At 35.5% G+C, this 21,062-nt stretch overlaps 1 long non-coding RNA gene across 2 annotated transcripts; it reads right to left on the reverse strand.

Moving 5' to 3' along the window:
• Nucleotides 1–264: 264 nt before the first annotated feature.
• LOC146476588 (uncharacterized) lies at nt 265–20,647 on the reverse strand. Of its 2 annotated transcripts, none has more exons than XR_014865561.1 (3): nt 20,526–20,647; nt 17,460–17,654; nt 265–322 (listed from the first exon to the last, which is right to left on the reverse strand). It is a non-coding gene; the product is annotated as an uncharacterized LOC146476588 (long non-coding RNA). The 2 variants fall into 2 exon arrangements; XR_014865560.1 differs by lacking the exon at nt 265–322 and adding an exon at nt 10,214–12,834.
• Between the last annotated feature and the right edge of the window lie 415 nt (nt 20,648–21,062).

The raw sequence follows: 21,062 nt of genomic DNA on the forward strand, positions 1-21,062 counted from the left end.
GTCAGTCAAAATGTCCACAGATTTTTCTATCTTGGTAGAATTTTTTTTAAATTTTGTTATTTACATTTCAGCACTTACACTTAAATAATGTTACACAAATGTTCAACATTCTATTCAGATTTTTCAGCATTCAGTTACATTCCATCAATTATATTTGGTAACCTCATTTTTGGAATATTTTTATACTTGGAGTATTTACCTGTCCAGTTTGAATCCTGAGTCGATTTCAAGTCAATTAGCTCAAATAATTATTATGTTTCCACATTTTGTCAGCCTTCAGTGGTGTATCATCCATTTGAATTTCATGGCACTTGAGTGTGAACTTGTTGCAGTCACAGGATATATAATACAATATTGAACTGTGTTATACCATACCATGAAATTTATTGAAGGACTTGCTACTGTTAGTATGTTCCTTCAGAGATTAAGACGTCTTTTGAAATTTTTTTGTTAAGATCTTTCCATCTTTTCTTAGGAGTTCCTGTAAAATTACAGCTCAGTTTAGGATTTCTTCTGAATAGTTGTTAACTACATACTGGGAACTGTGCTTGTTAAATGCTGAATACTTCATAGGAAGGCTGACTATTAACTCATCATTGGCAACTTCTATGAAAACAGGAAACACCTATTAAACTAAGTGAACATTAAGAAAATTGAAGGTGGGAAAAACTATTTTGATCTTGACTTAATGAACTTGACTTGTGACTTTTCCTTATGACTCGGGCTGAACTTGATTTACGTCACAAAAAATCTTTCTTTTCTCAGAAAAATTAGCTTGCCTTAATTTTGAGTGGGTTCTAACATTCAAAAATTATTTTGAAAAAGTTGATAACAAGAACAAGAAATCAATACACACTGAACAAAATAGCTCTTTCATATACTAGAAGGTTTCAGTTAAAGCTGGGTTCTAGACAATTTTTCTTCAATTTCTGATTCTTGTTTTAAGTCATTTTAGCCATAGAAAAGAAGAAAAAATAAAATTGCTGATGAATGAGGGCAAACCCCAGAACATACAGCTGCATAAGAAAGTACTGCCCAATAGTTTTCATATGAATGATCTGCACACTCTGTTATTTCATTTCTTCCACAAACTCAAAGGTTAGATCCACATCATCAGATTAAAAACCAAAGGGTTAACAAAAACTGAATGGTAAAAGGATCTGCTTTAACTTTTTCTCTCAGTTTTTTAATTTTTTCATGGCCACAGCTGGTATAAAAAAATTTCAAGGCATGAAGTCATGTGTCAGTGTGTTATCATAATTTTTACACACTGTTCTCAGAAAAATGCCCCCCAAAAATAATCCCATAATCCCTCAATCGCACCAAACTGCCTATAGAATGTGGATTGGGAAATTACCTATTAACTTTTTAAAAAACTAGAATGTATAGTATTAAGATGAAAATAAGGCCAAAATCCATAGTCTGTAACTAGTATTGGGATGAACCTTAGCCCCAAAATCAAAGTGAATGATATTATGATGAAAATTAGACCAAAAACAACAGTCTATAGTATTAGGATGAAAATTATGCCAAAAATCAAAGGTATAGTATTAGGATCAAAATTATGCCAAAAATCAAAGGATATCGCATTAGAATGAAATTTAGTTCTCAAACTCATTAATAATTCATGCAGTCAAAAGCCAATAAATGACCTCCATTTCGGTCAGGTGGATGAATCTTGATACCCCAATGAAACACCAGATGAAACACCACCAGGTTTTCATCTGAGATGAAACATGTTTTTCATCTGAGATCAAACATTTGCATTTTAATGAGATTAATTTCTTATTGTTTCATTTGAGAAGACATGTCAAAAACTCGGGCTTCGTGCTTTATCACGGGTTCCAAATACCTCGAAACAGATGAAAGCACTCGGCCTGCGGCCTCGTGCTTTCATCTGTTTCTCAGTATTTGGAACCCGTGATAAAGCACTCGCCCTCGTTTTTGACATATTACGTCAAAATCATAGTCTGTAGTATTAGGATGAGTATTAGTCTAGAATCCACAGACTACACCTGCCATACGGTCCGCGCGTCTGAAATTTAAATCAACCAATCAGATTTCAGCAACGGGTCAAAACTGAGTTTTCATACGTCATTGATATCTGCGCTCTGTGATTGGTTGTGCCAAGCAAGAGAAATTACATGAAGTGCTTATTCAAAGCGGAAGAAAAATATTTAACATGGCCTGAGGTGTTGTTTTCTGTTTCGTCCTTTTAATTTTACCAAGTTTACGACGTAGCACGGCGACTATAAGTATTGATCGATTTACTGCGTCGTTTTGTTTTCGGTTGAATGACCAGTATATAGTGATCTTCGCCGCGTGAGGTTCACAGTGAAGACAACGACGCTTTGGCCGACTGGACTCGTCGTACAATTTAGGAAAGCTTTTGTTTACATTCTGGTTGTGAAATATGCTTTTTACATTTCGGAGAGACTGATCTCGCCAGGTGGTAATTGTAGTGTTTAGGGATACAAATTCCCGACCTGTTTCTCTGCTAGGTAACAACGAGTATAAATCTCTGAGAGTTTTCCACGTCCTCTGCCTGCAATCCTCCTGCAGCACTTGTATTTTAAAGCTCAAAAAGACACTTAAAGTGTGCGACTATTGTCAGTGTCTGTAAAATGTTGAAACGCAGCCCAGCAATAGCTCGGAACGGAATAAGAAGGCCATATTGAGCAACTGTGGACTGGACTCTTCGCTCACCGACCAACATATGTGATTTCATTATAATTTAAATAATTTCATTAATTAACTTACTAACTTTACGGCTAGTTTTATTGTCATTTATTGTCCCTACATTTTTTGTTTTGGTAATTGGTGATCTGTCTCAGCATGAGGTGCTTTTACCCTAAAATTTTTACAGATTATTCTTATGGCTATTTTAGATATTTTTTACTTTTTATTTACCGATTTGTGCCATTAAATTGTTATAAATAAAGAAATTATATAAATTGAATAACATTGGTAAATGTATTGCCAGCCAGATCCATCACCCCTTAGACAGGGTGCGTGGGTGGGAGAGTGTCAAATGTTAAATGTCTTTAAGGAGGGTGCCTACTATTGTTACCGCGCAAACAATAGTAGGCACCGAGATACTCGGGTTTCCCATGAGTATTGCTCACTAATACAGGAATATTTTTGCGCAGTTTAAAACTATGTGGAGAAAACAGAACTTAGCAAGTGCTCTTGGTATCCCATTGCATTTAAAATAAAATGTTTGCAATTGGTGGAACCCCAAACATGAGATTGAAAGGGGGGAAAAAGACCCCCCCCCCCCCCCACCCACATTTGAGCTAGAGTAAGAATTTATGGATGCCAAACATCAGTCATTTTTATCAAGTTAGTGAATGCCATGAGCAAGAGGTGGAAGGTACAATGTAGGGCAAGTTTTAGATAGGGTAACAAAGAAATCGCAAAAGTAAAAAGCCAGACAAAACATTAGAAGGAAATGCACGCCTGTGAAAATTCAATTTTTATTAACCGATTGAATAATGAAAAAATGCCCTGAATAACCTATTAATTTTTTTTATTATTGTTATTTTTCTTGGTTCTTGTTGACTTTGTTTTCAGGGTGTTTTTTCTCTTTCTTAGTTATATGGAGCAGTTGTCAATTTGGACCCAGCCCTGTTACTTCCCCCTGCCATACCCGTCCTTCTTTTGTAAGTTGTTGTTGTTGTTTTTTTCTGTATATTTTGTTGGCTTCTGTGGCAATTCAATAAAAATAAGCAAAACTAAATAACAGAAGAATGACTTTGGCAATTACAAGAGACTCGAAACAGTAGATGCAACACAATAAATAGCCAAACATAAATAGATCCCATGTGATTGATAACATCTACAGTATATTTATTGAATGAGGGATGGTAAACAGGAGCATGCTACAATCAGTTGGGAGGCCGATAATGAGGTGGATGGTAATACTGGCTATGAGATGAATGTGTTAGCTGCCATAGCTGTTTCTAAGTAGCTTTTGTGGATAAGTTCTGAAGGATATATCCCTGCAAAATTCCATCAAGGACCTTTCTGAAAACCATGTTAAGTGACCGGAAGCTTCCTAACAAAAGATTATTATTATTATTATTATTATTATTATTATTATTATTATTATTATTATTATTATTATTATTATTGGGCATCATGATGTAGCCATTGTCAGAAATTTGGCATTAGCTCGTCACATCCACAATTATAGTTTGAGTTGTTCCTTGTGCATTGAGTTTCAAAGATGATAAAAAATAATGAAGTGCCAAGAGTTGTCTGGACATGTAAGATTGATAACAATAATTATTGCTGAACACTTATACTAATATCAGTTAACATAAATTATATGGTTTTCTTTAGTGTTGGCTTTAATAATGAGGAACAACAAAAACCGTTCAAAAACTCTGGGTCAAGAGGAACATATAATAATTGATGGGATTTAGAATTTTTAAATTTATTATTATTGATTTTTGAACAATCTGCAGTTTTATGAAGTCTACTTGTCTGACAGGTGTGTAAAGTTTTAATAATAAGGGAAATAAAGCGAATTTGGGGCTTAAACTTATTACTGTTTTGAATCAGGGTTTGGATTATCTCATAAATCTGAATAACAAGAACAGGAATCACGTCTTAGTTTATAGGTGAAATGTCTAAATGTAAATAGGTGAAATTTTAACAACTAGCTACTAATTAACTACTAACTAGCAATAGAGTGATTTGAAAGTCTGGCCCGCCTAGATTAGCACTCGCTACCTGCGGGCCAGTTCACTACCTTGTTCTTCTTGGTTGGATTTTTGAATCTGAACTTGAAACTCAGAGCAAGAGGTAGATATTTATAATATTTTAGCAAATATTAGAGGTATATATATGTTGTGCGAACTCAGTTCCAGTACTAGTTCCCAAATCTGGCCTGAAAATGTCTGTTGTGAGACTCAGATTCTCAGCTAAAAAAGATACTGACGGCTTACTCGCTGATAACTCACAACAAGCTCGGGGCGGTGATTCGAAAAAAGTGAGTAATGCATGCTATCAACCATTACAACCAAATGAAAAATAGAAATTGAAACTTTTTCGCGGATACATCATAAAGCCGCAAACTAAATTTAATAAAAATCATGCGTATACAGTCGTGTGAATAATTTTATTCTGTATACTTGTATACATATTTATTAATTTATTTAGTGCTATATTTTATATTTAAACGCATAGAATAGCGCAAACTGTTTAAGGAGTACCGCATTTAAAAGCACTGCCCGCGTCGGACGGCCGCGGTTGTCAAGGTTTTTCGCTCTCCTTCTTTTTAACGCTGTGAGGTGTTATTCACTAAGTGAAGCTAAGTGGCTGTGTGGAAAGTTCCAGAATGCTGGGGAAAGGTATCTAGTGGTTTCCAGTTTGCTTTAGGTTGGAGAAATAGGCCATTCTCGAGAACTCCAGAGCGGCTGGAGCGGTGATAAACAACAAATTCGATAGTATTGTCATTTAGTCCACAGTGAAGTGTCACTTGCTAATGACGTAGGATAACCAGTTTTGACTGCCGCTCGTACTGCGGGCTCAAGCTCCGTATGGCAGGCAGTATAGGGATCAAAATTAGGCCAAAAATGAAAGTGTATAACATTGGGATGAAAATCAGGCCAAAAATCAAAGGTATAGTATTAGGATAAAAATTAAGCCCAAAACCAAATCTATAGTATTAGGATGAGAATTAGGCCAAAAATCAAAGGTATAGTATTAGGATAAAAATTAAGTAACGCTTCGCGTAAGAACTATAGAAAAATCGGCAACACAGCGTGAATTAACCGGTTGTCTGTTTCCAATTAATTAATTAAAATCTAGCCTTGTGATTGGCTAGAAACAAAAAAATGTTAAAAAATGGCAGTAAAATATTCAAAAATTCCCTTTCAATGTTCCATATATGGAATATAACTATTGTTCTATGTGTCACGAAAATTTTAAGAGAATCGCATGTGGGGAACCATGGTTACGGTCCGTCAAGACCGTTCAGTGATCTTCCGCCATGTTTGATTGTTGCTGTGACGCGAAAAAGAAGAGTTCTCCTGAGTCATTATTTTCTTGCAAGTGTCCATCTTTTCTGAAATTGATCATCTCTTAGTGTATTATGTCTTTTGCGGCTGTATGCTGCTGTCCTTTTCATTCGGAGTGGGGATTTGGCGATACACGCGGGTCGTCGATCGAATTGAAGTCGGCAAGCGCGGTCCACAACAGCTTCTGCAAATCGTCAACAAAGCCAGTGATTTGGAATACTTAGACATCTCCAATTGCGCGTTTCTTGATCAGAGCACCATTTTTCACAGAAAAAACGCCCTCAGTCGACTGGAATATGCGAACATTTCAGGTAATTGCGAGAAGATTACGATTTTGGCAGTAGCTTGTTTGCGGTGCTCATATGAAAATGTACAAACTATTGTGGCACATGGATATAGATTTTCTGCAGACGAATTGTTGTTCCTCTGTCGCGTAAATTTTGCGTGCGTACAGACGTGAATTTAGCTGGCTTTACGTACGTAAATAAAATAAGAAGCGATGTATGAGCCGCGTGCGTAAACGTAAAAAGTTGAGTGCTGTTCAACTTTTTACGTTTACGCACGCGGCTCATATATCGCTTCTTATTTTATTTACGTACGTAAAGCCAGCTAAATTTACGTCTGTACGCACGTAAAATTTACGCGACAGTGGAAATCCACCTTTACGAAGACGTTTCACTCCGTTTCAAGTGGTACACTAGACTTGTAAACAGAAGATGAATGCAACGCACTGTCCGTGTTGTCAGCTTTTGAAGAGGAACTGTATGAGGATCTGCTTTTATAGTCGCGGTTGTTGCTACAGCTTTAACTGACTCATTCAATATTGCCTGTTTATGGATGTTGTAATTTTTTTTTTGGTTTCGTTGGCTGTTGAGAGTCCGTGATTGCCGCTTGCGTCGGCCTGTGCGCGTCAAACACTTTCTTAGACTTGAAGAATCCCTCGGGGTTGCTGATTTCATTGACGCAAAATATTAAAATGTTCTGTTATAGTCGTAATACTTAGAGATGTTGGACGTTACGAGAACACTCGTATATGGTTGTTTGCCGAAAACTTTCTTCATATTCAGAAAGTGTTGAGGCGATAAATACGCCATTCTGGAAGTTATTTTGATCTCCGTTAGCCGGCGATATTCAGTCGACAATGAGTAAAGAAAATAGTAATAACGTCTGGCAAGCAAAAATCATTTGGAATAACTATAGAGAAGAAAATAAATAACAAAAATGCTATGAAACATTTCATATCTGGTGATTCGCTTGCGCGCGTGTATCCTGAACAAGTAAACACTGGATTGCATAACTTTACTGTAAATTATTTATAAATCTGTCAAAATTTTGACGAAAGAAAGGTAAAATTACCACTCTCCGGGCCGTCATCAACCAAACACGCATTTCCCCACATACGATTTCTATTCCTTTTCGGCTATGCAAAGATTATTAGAATATAAATGCAATATGTAAAATTCAGCGAATTGCTCGGGTTCCAACATAGAAAATTTTCTTCAAATCATTTGAATTTCGCGCTAAATAGCGTTTTACCGAATGAGAAAGCTCATTTGGAGATTATAACACCTTGGTTCAACACGGGAGAAAAACGGCTCTCGTTGCCGCGGCCTATTGTTCTCCACCATAGTTCTTACGCGAAGCGTTACTTAAGCCCAAAACCAAATCTATAGTATTAGGATGAGAATTAGGCCAAAAATCAAAGGTATAGTATTAGGATAAAAATTAAGCCCAAAACCAAATCTATAGTATTAGGATGAGAATTAGGCCAAAAATCAAAGGTATAGTATTAGGATAAAAATTAAGCCCAAAACCAAATCTATAGTATTAGGATGAGAATTAGGCCAAAAATCAAAGGTATAGTATTAGGGTAAAAATTAAGCCCAAAACCAAATCTATAGTATTAGGATGAGAATTAGGCCAAAAATCAAATGTGTAGTATTAGGATGAAAGTTAGGCCAAAAATCAACATCTATGGTATTAGGATGAAAATTGGACCATAAACCATAGTCTATAGTATTAGGATGAAAATTAGGCCAAAATCCATAACCTGTAGTATTTGGATAAAAACAACACTGAAAATCAGGTGTATAGTATTAGGATTAAAATTAGGCCAAAATCCATAGTCTGTAGTATTAGGATGAAAATTAGGCCGGAAATCAAAATAATGTATAGTATTAGCATGAAAATTATGCCAAAAATCAAAGGGTATTGTATAAGGATGAAACTTAAGTCGAAATTAGTCTATAGTATTAGGATGAAAATAAGGCCAAAAACCATAGTCTTTAGTATTAAAATGAAAATTAGGCCGAAAATCAAATGTATAGTATTAGGAAGAAAATTAGGCCAAAAGCACTATTCTGTAGTATTAGGATGAAAACTAGGCCAAAAATCAAATATATATTATTAGGATGAAAATTAGGCCAAAATACGTAGTCTATAGTATTAGGATGAAAACTAGGCCAAAAATTAAATGTGTGGTATTAGGATGAAAATTAGGCCAAAATCCATAGTCTATAGTATAAAGCTGAAAGTTATCCCGAAAATTAAAGTGCATCCAGGTATTTTAATAGGATGAAAATTAGACCAATAACCATAGTCTATAGTATTAGGATGAAAATTAGGCAAAAATCCGTAGTCTGTAGTATAAGGATGAAATTATGCCAAAATCAAATGTGTAGTATTAGGATGAAAATTAGCCCGTTAATCAAAGTATATAGTATTAGGATGAAAATTACGCCAAAAATCAAAGGGTATAGCATTAGGAGGAAAATAAGGTCAAAATCATAGTCTATAGCATTAGGAGGAAAATAAGGTCAAAATCATAGTCTATAGTACTAGGATGGAAATTAGGCCAGAAACCAAAGACTATGGTATAGGGATTAAAATTAGGCCGAAAATGAACGTGTATAACATTAGGAGTAAAATAAGACCAAACCTTAGAGTCTATAGTTTAAGGATCAAAACTTGTTGGCCAAAAAATTAAATGTATATTTTTAGGATGGAAATAAGACTAGAAACCATAGTCTTTATAGCATTAGGATGAAAACTAGGCCGAAAAATATAGCCCGTAGTATTACAATGGAGATTGGGTCGAAGATCCAAGTGTATAATATTAGGATTAAAGTTGGGCCAAAAACCATAGTCTATAGTATTAGCATGAAAATTAGGCCAAAAACTGGAGTTTTATAGTATAAGGATGAAAAAAAAAGGCCAATAACCAGTGTGTATGGTATAAAGATGGAAACTGGGATTAAAATCAGAGTGTATATGGTCACGATGAAAATTAGTGCAAAAACCATAGTTCATAGTATTAAAAATTAGGCTAAATACCAGAGTGTATAGCATATGGATGAAAATTGGGCGAAAAATCTAGTAGTGTAGTAGTGTAGTACTAGGATAAAATTAGTATTAGGATAAAAATTAGTCAATGCTTATTCAAATTTTGAGGTAATGTGAATTAAGGATATGAACACCACGGTGAATCTTCGTGATATATTTTTTAATAACTTCTCCCCGTTACGGGTAAGAAATGTATGGGAACTAGATAGGAGAATTTGTTCTGTGATATTAGGGGTTAAAGGGTTAAAAATAGTGTGTAAAATTAGAAATGGAAAGTCAGAATGTGTATACTGAAAAGTTCAATAAAACCTTGAATAATGCATTCTACTGTTACTGTACAGACCTGATTTCTGGAATAAAATAAAAAAAATTATTCACCCAGCCTATATTTATGCATGATGTCAAACATTAAAATGCATGAATGATGCCACGAACAATTTGCATCAATTATTATGCACTTTATGTACAAACATGAATATTTATGTGCGTTAGACTCAGAATCAGATTCAGATTTAAATTTTAACTCGATTCTTATTCCGGATCTGATTCTAAGTCTATTCTATGCCACCTCTTAAGACTCAGAATCAGATTCGGAATAAGAATCAAGTTTAAATTTATAATCTGAATCTGATTCCGAGCCTATTGCACAAAAATATTCATGCATGTAAATTGATGATGACGTCATTCGTGCATAATTAGTATCAGTGATGTCACTTATCAATATAAAAGTTTCATATTGAAGTAGTATGCATATCATTTTGTGATTTTCCTTCTGAGTAATTTTATTATTTTTCTGTCATTTCTGTTGATAATAAAGAACTTCAGAAAAAGCTCTACTAACAATAAAATGGCAAGTTTATTGAAAGCAATCTTTATTACACCATTCTTCCAAGAACAAGCCATAACAATATAAAGTGCAAAATTGTGGCAACTTTCTGGTTTATGAAATAATCAGAAGGTAACTTCAAACTTTGATTGATTGTCTATCAACAGGTTTCGGCTTCCTAAACAGTTTATAGACAATCAATCAAAGTTGTAAATTGAATGTAAAGATATGAAGTTTTCAAAGTCAGCTTTGCTTTGGCATATATCAGACAGACGGGATTTTCTGTGAGAAAAACCTTGATTGAACAATGCAAAGAATGAGTGACTTGTCCCCTTAATTGACAAAAGAAATGAACTTGTGATTTCAATTTAAGGTTACCATATACCTTTAGAGGTGTCCCACATCCAAGCGATGTAGTGCGTCTGCCTTAAACTGTAGATACCTAAACCTCTATAAAAAATTTAAGCTTAGAGCTGGCTATCAAACTATACCAAGAATTTTGAAATAAAATGAATTGTCAAATTTTTCACGACCTCTAAATGCGAGCGTCCGAATCACATTTTGAAAGCTACAAGTGAAAGCAAATTTTACTTTCACTAATTTAATTCTTTCCTTAGTTTCTGGACCAAAAGCGCTAAAAAAATGTGTCTGCATTTTGCCAAACTCAATTGCAGTAAAAAGTTGCAAAACATTTTCGAAATAGGATTTAAAAAATGTGGAGTGATCATACAAAAATCACTCTCGGAGAAAAAATATTTTGAAAGAAAAAATTCGCAGACATGCTTTCGTTGTTTATATGTTAAACTAACTACTGTCCAAATTTGAAGGCAAAGAACAAATTCCCTTTGAGTTTTAGCTTTTTAAATAATTATTGTCCCCTTCAAGTGGAAAAAACGATTCGAGAAAACAGCCCTCAAAATTCGACAATTCGTTGTATTTCAAAATTCTTGGTACAGTTTGATAGCCAGCTCTAAAAGCTTTAATTTGATATGGGGTTTAGGTATCTACAGTTTAAACCGGACAAGGTTCATTGCTAGGATGTGAGACACCTCTAAAGGTATACGGTAACCTTAAGACGGAAATGGTTCTCACTTGGTGTCAAGTCTACGAGCCAAACCAGAGCTGATTTGAACCAAAAGCATGTAATAAGCGGTTTTAAACATAATATCATGGGTGACAAATTACTCCTTAATTTGGCCACGAAATCTCAGCATTAATTTATAATTTCAAAAATGAAATTAAAAAATTGCCATGGCAACGTTTCTTGATATAATAAACAAGACAAAAACTCACGATTGTGAGTGTAGTTTGTCACCCATGATATTAAAAGATAATCAAATGGTACATTACTGTACGAAAGGAATGCAAACGAATTTTGCAGAGTTTTAGCTATTGTTCAACCAAAAAATCACTGATATTTCAGCCAAACGTTCATGAACTTTCCACCAAGATTTCGAAACAGATTTTTGAGGGCTGCTAAAAAATTGAGTGCATCCCCAATAATTTGCTAATCTAAGGACGATATTTTGAAGTGATTTTGTTTGAACCGAAACAAAATTTCATATAGTTAATTGAAAATTCTTCATCTTAAAATTTCTCTTAACGAGTTGGATGATTTATGATGATGCCCAATTTGTGCGGGTGCATAAAACTTACAAGCCTCAGCAAATGGAAACAAAACAGAAAATCAGTAGTAAAATAAAGGAACGAATTAAGGTGCATAAGAATTCCTATGTCTTGATCTTTTCTCCGCAGATAGTGTTTACATGATGGCTAACTGTATTTGTGCGTGCAGTGTTCTACCGTCAAAGTCCACAGTTTAAACGTTTTCTCTATTAAAGTGTTATAGGATACTTGTTTCCTGTTTACAGCAACGTTTTTGAATCTTAATTCAAGAGGTGAATTTTCACGCTCATTCCATAAGCTGTCTTGAAATTTTCACTATTTTCAGCAATATTTCACCTGAATATTTGCACGGCTTTTCAAAGAGCAACGTGAATTTTCAGTTTGACAGAGACAATGGACGTTTCAAAAATTAGACAGAGTTCAAATGAAATACGTGTATAGTTTCACCCGACATTTGGTTTATATTTTGTTGAGAAGCGCTGACAAGTCGCGGAAAGCACCAAAACTCATTTGCATTCTTTTTGCACAGTATTGTAAACTCGTGACATTAGAAAAATAAGTTAATAATAATAATTTCACTTGCGTTTTGTCAAAATTCTAACAAAATCCCTCACCTTATTTCACACGTCACCATTTGATTACCCACACAAATTAAATGAAAAACTAAGTTCATAAATACATTCGCCATGATGAATTTAACAAAAAGTGAAGTTTTGTAAAGATTAAGTAAAGATCTAGTTTAAAATATCAAAATATAGAACTTTGAATTTGATGATTTGTGAGGAAACAATATATGGACAGGGGGCCACACATACACTCCCAGTATCCCATGTTTGTTTGTAAATATTGTAATATAATTAATTGTAATTTTTACATGTTCTTGCGTTGAATCTGTAAGAAACTTCACATTTTTGTTAAATTTAACATGGTGAATTCATTTCTGAACTCATTTTCAACTTAATCTACATCAAAAAGGTCATGAATTGCACTCTCATGCCATTCTTCCCTCAAATCCTTAAGCACAAACAAGAAACCTTAAGAGGAAACAAGAAATACCAAGTTCAGGTCACCATATATGGTCTGCCATTTGTTTCACAGTGCTAACTGGTCTCTGCACAAAAGCAACATCTGAGAAATGACTGTAGAAATTCCGTACTGATGTAATTTCTACTCTGATGTGGGTAGAAATTCTGATTGTTTGAAACAAATTCCCATGTGGTGTGTGTGTGATGTCAACTGTTTTTTTTTTCTTTCAAGATACTGTATTTATTGGATTAACCGCCCACCTTCGAATAAGTGCCCACCCTCGAATAAGCACCCACCCCACCCCCTCCCAAGAAAAAACATTTCTGTACTAGCCCAGCGTGAAGTAAGAGGAGCGTCAGTTGTGTTCCAAAATTGGTTGTAGATACCGTAGTCGATAAACTTTGGTATTGTTTATGTTAGATTTTGCACTTTGTTTTGTCTTGTTGAAGCAAAATAAACTTGTTATCCCTTGTTTCGTTATTCTCTAAAAATGTCCTCGCTTGCTGAAAATGTAGGGAAAATAATAAGCGCCCACCTCGAATAAGTGCCCACCCTATCTGGCCCAAAATTAAATAAGCACCCTGGGTGGTTAATCAAATAAATATGGTAGCAGAAACGAAATTGTCTGTTGTGCCTTGTCAAAGATTCCTTGGATTAAATCACTGCTACAAGAAATTAATATACTCCAAAGATTGGAACAAATGAAATACCCTATGGTTTACCAAATAGCTGAGTTAGTTGATGGTGTTTTGAGGTGAAATCAAACACGTGGTTTGCTTAACAATACATTTTGAAAGGAGTAAATTTGCTCTTGGCATGGTGTTTATTTCAAGGAAGCGCTTAAACTTCAAAACATTTTGATGAATTTTTCACAGTGAGTAGATTAAGCTACAGTTCAACTATGGATGCTATCCCCTTAACAGAACAAAATAGTCGTTAATCTCAATCTTTGAGATATTTAGTGTAAGATACATGTAAATTGTCTATGTCTCGAACACGCTAGCCTTTTGCTAAAGCCAAAAGATAAAATGAAAATGCAATGATTGACACTGTCCCTTCAAACAAGGTATCTGAAATTGCTTCATATATAAACAGTATTATTGGAAAAATTAGCAGTTTGGTTTTTTGGTTGATAAACTAGATCATTTCAAGTGCACCTAGCCCCCAAATTTTTTTTCTCTTAATTAAATCTTTGCACCAGTTCAAAACATATTGTGCTATTTGGCGCCTTTTTCAATCAAATCTTGACTTTTTAAAGGCTGTAAAAGTTACGAAATCTAGCCATCACCTGTCCCATGTCCGAGCTAGTAAGGGGCATGGGTCTATTCCTTACTTGACGTCACAAATTGATTTGCATTGTATTAAGTCTGTGAAAATGCATTCAAAGCAGTTTGTGACGTCATGTAAGGAATAGACCCATGCCCCTTACTAGCTCGGTCATGGGACAGATGATGGCTAGATTTCGTAACTTTTACAGCCTACAAAAAGTCAAGATTTGGTTGAAAAAAGGCGTAAAAAAGCTCAATGCGTTTCCAACAGGTGCAAAGATTTATTTAAGCGAAAAAAAATCGGGGGTTACTAAGCTGCACTTTCCACATGAGTCCTATAAGAATTAGCTTTCAGTTGAATGGTCACACTTTAGGATTTCATACATCCCTGTAGGCTCAAAAGTTAGAGCCACCTAGCATAACACGAAAAGGCTTGCTTCAAAAAGGCTTCCTTCAAAGTGAAGAATTCAACACACTGCCAAAAACGATCAACACCTTTAATTCACCAAATTTGACAATATTTCATCTTGCTGTATTCCAATCTTCAAAATATATTTCTTCTAGTGGTCATTTAATTCAAAGAAGCTTTGATGAGACACAACAGAAAACTGTGAACATATGAAGTTTGCTTTCCATGGTCTTGCAAAGCACAAATGGTGATCAGACAAGTGCACTGCATCTGTGCACTTGTTACTCAGACATTGCTTTCGTGGGGAGACAAGTGGCACTGCAAAACAACATGTTTACTCAGTCCAATCCTATAACTCAATAACTAAAAGGTTTGTAGCCCTTCTGTATACCAGTTATACATCTGTAGCTTCCCTGGGTTTCCTTGAATCAGACTCTTGTTAAAGGAGGCTTGAAAGAGTTTTAAGATGTGTGGCAAGTAACCCACACATGCAGTACAGCAGCTAATTTGCACCAATTGGCTAAATGACTAAAAATTTCTTTCAAAAGTTTCACATACAGGCAACACCGGAAGTGGAAATGTGTGGTTCCAGAAAACATCCATAACCCCACCACAAAGGCAATTTCACATAGGATCCCCCACCCCCTGGTATTTTCCATTTTTGAGGTATTTTATTTTTTTAACCCCCCACCCCTTTTGAAATTCCTGACATATAAAATACACCCCCACCCCCCTCTCGAAAGGTTTTCTTTCGAAAGAATGCCCCAAAAGTCAGTTTTGGCGAACCTTTCAGAGATATTGAACTGCCTACATGAGAAAATCTGCGTTATCAAAGAGTGCCCGCGCCATTCAATTTTCACCGGAAGACTTTGTCAGGAAGTTGTGAATACCCATACACTGTCTCTTAATACTAAAATAATTGTTGTGTTTTCTATCTACTTGTGGTCATCGCCCTCAAGATTTTAAATCTTAATTGCAGGAACAAGTCAGGCAATGCAAAAACGTGTTTCCTATGCAAATTTTTAGGAGATAAAAAATTGTCGCTTTTGCTCTACTCAATCATACCGGTAATTACTGATTTTTCTCACGGTAATCATGTTGTTTTAGTCATAAGTTTGAATAGGAATAGCTTGAACAAAATAAGCGATAACAGCGCTAGCGCAGGAAGACAAATTGACCTTTGATCGTAACTTGAAACTGCAGATGAAATGGAGCCACAAAACGAAATAAGCATATTACCGTGAATATGCAAATTTTGTATGAGATCAATAGCACATTAAAAGAATGTTGAATTGGCTCTACATCATTGAAGTTTGGCATACAAATTACGTCAATAATTTTGGATTTTGAGTTGAAAAACTTTGGACAAAATAAGTTTTAACAAGGATCAGTGCTGACAAACCAGTTCCATTGCCCAGAACTCTATATGGCATGCAAACAACTATAGTAACGAACAAATATTTCAATGTGTTATGTAAATTTGGGCCTTTCTCTTTGCCGTCCAAAATTTTCCTTTGTTTCTCAACATTGAAACAAATTCAATATATTCTTGCCAGTGAACTATACTTTTGTACACAAGAAAGTTTCACAAACAACAGTCTTAGAATAATTGACACACAATACAATGCTCCAGACAACCCCTTGACTAAAATGCTAGACTTCTTGTCTCAATTTGGACTACTTCGATTACAAAGGTTTTCCAGGGAAGGGAAACGTGTTTTTAATGTAACAATAGTTTCTTAAAAAATAGAAAAAGATCTACGAAGTTGGTAAGTTACAATTTTGAACAACTATGTCCGACACAACTGTGAAGCTGACCCTCTGAAAACTTATTTAACCATTCACCCCTCCTACCCTCTGGAAGTTCCTGGGTCATTGACCCCCCCCCCCCCCCCCCCCACACACACACACACACACACCTCTGGAATTTCCAATTCTCTCCACATAGGGGTATGGCTATTTTCTGGCACCACACAATCCAGAGTAAAATCATGAGAACCGGAAATAGAGGCTGTAGCAACATTTGTTTTTATCTCAAAATTTTGCACAGTGGCCTATCTTGACTTTTTCCAGCATACAAAATTCAGCATGCCACTTTAAATAGAAACGTTTCGGGGAGAGTTGTCAAGTAGAATTTTTTTGCAGGCAAAAAAAAAAAATGCCTTTTCATATAACAAGATCTATTGAAAACTTGTTGTTGTATTGCCAGGAGTTGACTAATTTAGGGGGCTTTCCAACAAAACAATAAAAACAGTAGGTCATTGATTTAGTTTTTGAGCTAATTTGCAAAAACTGAAATTTAGAGGTCCTTTTTGCGGAGCTGTCCTCTTGCCATGGTAACCCCTATGACATCAGAACTAGTCTTAAAGTATTGTCAAGCAACAAAGTTGCAAAGACATTAATTTATACAATGTAGTTTGTTCAAATGATCACACAAAATTTTGGAAACCTTTCATAATTTCACAAACTCTACAACAATGAAAAACCCTTCCAAGCCTCCTTAATGAGTAAAACAAGACACTGATATTCATGTATTTTTTCCACCCTGGATACATTAAGGTGCCTTTACATGACAAGTGCAATTTTCCAAAAGATCAGTTATGCTGTTTGAAACCGAGTTTGATGGCAATTCTTTCTCCATCCTTCTCTTTGGCGAAAGGAACTTATTAAGTTAAGCAAATACTCACACCTCAAATAAAGTTTACCAACCTCAGAAAGTCCTTCAGAAGGTCAGCAAGATTCAAGACTACATGTAGTTCTGTTTGTTGCCATCAATTTTTGCATTCATTTGTATGAACCAAATAACATTTGTATTGCACAAGTTTACAAACTTCAGCTTGCCATGTGAAGACACTGGAGTTAGGTCTTTGCTGAAGTAAGGTTTTTGAGCCATATGTTTTCCATACTGGTCTACGGCCCTCTACAGCATTTATTACCTTGTGCTTTTCACCTTGGAAAGAATTGCTGCCATTTGTGAGGGCGATGAAGTCAAGGACCAACTTTGACTGTCTGTCTAAGGGATCTCTTTATCCTCCTTTACTGTCCAGGGGAAGGTAACCACTTCAAATTGCACCCCAAATTGCGAGGTACAAACTGGCAGAAAATGCTATCTCTTTTGGTCTTGATGATACCTAAAAAATAAAAATGAAATAGAAATTCAAGCAGGGGCCTTAAAAAATGGAAATGTTTGTGAGCAAGTTGTCAAGAAGAATCTTCTGCAGGTGAAAAAAATAATTAATGCCTTTTTCTTATATAACAAGATCTATTGAATAACTTTTGGTTGTATTGCCAGAGGAGTTAACAGTACGTCAATGACTTAGTTTTTGAGCTGATTTGCAAAAACTGAAATTTAGTGGTCCTTTCGTGGATTTGTCCTCTTGCCATCATAACCGCTTTGACATCAGAACTAGCCTTACAGAGGCTTGTAGCAGTTTTGCTGGACTTAGGGTGGAAGTTTTGAAATAACAATCTCGCATAGAAGATAAACTTTGATCTCCTGCATACTACATCATCATTTCAGCATATGTTCAAAGTCAATTTTCTCATCAGTTTCCAAGCAACAACTATTACCATAGCAACAGTAGCACATAGCCTCTCATTTTAGACATCAATCTAGTCTATCTAACAATCTAGTCTGACAAAACTTTAGGGATTTAAACTACTCAATCTAGACAACTTGTAGGCGAAATTAGAAACAAATCTGTAAGAGCGTTTTCAAGTAAATAATGAAATCAATCAATTTTTACGGGGTGATTTTGTTTATTGCCACATTTTTCATCAATATCTCTGGCAAAATAAAAATTGACACTTTGTCTTTTCTGTTAAAAGGTCTTTCCTAATAGGAAAATATTCTAAATGTTTATTGGGCTTCATGGATGTCTCCGATTTTAAGATATTTATGTTTGAAAACAGTTAAAATAAAGTGCAGATAAATGGAAAAATTCCTTCTTTGCATACATCAAGTTATCTTTAAAATGCCTCCACAGATTTTTCTGTAAAATTACAAGCGGTTAGGGTAAGAATTCTTTTCCATATTCATGCAAGTTTTAGACTCAAGAACCGAAACCGGTGTTAGATAAGAAGGCTGAATCTCAGTCAAGTTTCAGTCGTTATTTGCTTTCTCCGAACAAAATTTTTATTTTGTTGGTCTGGATCTATTTCACTGCTGTTCACGTGTTGTGAATATTTATGATAACATGAAGTTGAGCAAAAGGTAAAATTTACATAAATATATGCTTCTGCTTCTCAAGTCTTCCAATGTAAATTTTACCTTTTGCACAAATTCTAGTTATGATAAATATTCTTCTTCTGGGCTATCTTTATTCTAATAAAAGCTTTCTCACATCAAAATAAGTTGTGGATAAGTACTATTTCTCAGTAGTGTGGCAGTGACTGTTCGTTCTGGATCATGGATCGTGTTTGTGGATCTACCATCTCATTTATCCAGGCGTAGTCAATCGATAGAAATCAATATCGGACATCAATCGATACAATCGATATTAATCACTGATTGATATCGATTGAAATCGGTAATCGATAACAATCAAACTCACAAAAAAATTTGTTCCATTGTTATCGATTGCAATAATGGAGAATAATCGATAGCAATTAACAGTAATCAAAACAATCACTAATCCCAAGGGTTCCCTGGAGGAGTATTCATTTCAAACATATTAGAGGGCGTTACTATCTAGTAAACAATAAATGGTAAAACATTTTAAATTATTATTTCAGCATATGGTCCTGCCGAAGTCCAGCCACGTCCAGGCAGAATGTTCATCAAGTTATAGGAAGTGAAAGGGAAAGATAATCCATTGCTAAATTGTAACCAAGATTCGTTGTCAGGTTCAAGTTCCACAACACAATAAACACAAGAAGTATCCAGTGATCAGGAAATTATGGACGTCAATAACTTGAAATCTTCACCTCGTTCACCTCGACCAAAGATCAATCGGTTACACCCTAACAATGACCGTCATGATGAAAAGCACTTCCAAACAATAATATACAATTCGCGAGTCGAGCCAATGTTTTATGACCACAAAAAACACGGAAAATTACTTCTCCTCTTACATGTGTTCTTCCTAATCAATATTTAAAGTGATTTCTTCTGTGCTTCTGGATTATTTTTTATTTCTTGTTTGCTCTGCGATTTATTATTACTCTTCTTTCTTATAATTTGCAAATATTAACTGAAATTATAAAACACTGATTTAGTGTTGATTATTTTGCTTCATATTTAGAGTGTTGCTATAGCGAGACAGAGGGTTCCTCTTCTTCTTTGAACCGCACTGAAGCTTAACATCGATAAAATACCAAATTACTTCTGTTATTGTTCTTGTTCTTTTAGTATCAGCTTGTTGATATTTGCATTGCATATCCACGATTGAATGACTCAATAAAACCATAGAAAATACACCATGTCAATCTTTAACTTGTAGAAATTGACAAAAATAATTTTCGATAAAAATCGATGATAGTCAATAGCAATCAACAAATCAATCCTTATCGATTTCCATCAGAAATCAATATCAATCGAACTCATGTCCTCCCCAGGCGTTGTTAATCAAGAATTTAGGGAGGCGAGAGTCCTGTGGTGAAAACCATGAGGCAGTCAAATGTCCCACGGTAGACTAATGGCAAGCTCCCAGGACAGACAATGTTGAAAACAGCCCTGGAGCATGGACACTACTAGAATTGACTGAGACGATAGAACAACACCCCCCCCCCCTCCCCCCCCCCCTCCCTGGGACATTTCTAACCCATTTTGTGATTTTCTTCGATTCGAACTCGGCGAAGACCATTTTAAGTTTATCTTGATTGGATAGTGTATTCATAATCTTGTGATACCGTGGCAAAAATCCGAAAACTCCTTGACAACTTTCTTTGCTTAGAGCGAGCATGCACACACAAACTACCGCACCGATCGACGTGTAATTATGAAAAGTATATTTCCAGTCAACAAAATTTGATATAATTCGTTCACAAGATAAATTACTCACAATGAAGTCGTCCTTTGTCTTTTCTGGTCGTTTCTCGTCATACATTTCCTGGACAAAGCTCGAAACACTCAAACCTGATTCATAAATTGCGCCAACACATGCGATCAATCCGTGAGGCTTGGTAACCAAGCGTCTTCTCCGAATCGAGGCCCGGCTCCAGTATCAGCGTTCATTCGCGGGTTCGTGACTTATGTAAAACCACTTATATTATCCTCAACTATACAGTATAGTAAATGGCCAACTTCACCTAGTTTACGTACCTGTACGTAGTAGAGCCTACTTTACTTAAGGTCCCGTTTATATGGAGAAAAGTTGTCCCGGGAAAGAGGGTCACCCTCCCAGCCGAGTCAACTTCAGCGAGCGATTATGTGAGGAAAAAGTTGACCCCTTTCCCCGAGCCAACAGCGCTCGCGCACGCTCTGATTGTCTCGCCTTGACGGAGTTGACCCGTAAGCTTAGCCACAAGTTGCTCGGCAACTTTTTTAGAATTTTGGATTTTTGGCAACTTTTAGAATTTCCGGCAACTTTAAGCTTTTT

The sequence above is a fragment of the Pavona decussata genome, unplaced genomic scaffold, assembly GCF_977016875.1.
Source record: "Pavona decussata unplaced genomic scaffold, jaPavDecu1.1 SCAFFOLD_76, whole genome shotgun sequence".
In the NCBI taxonomy this organism is placed as follows: domain Eukaryota; kingdom Metazoa; phylum Cnidaria; class Anthozoa; order Scleractinia; family Agariciidae; genus Pavona; species Pavona decussata.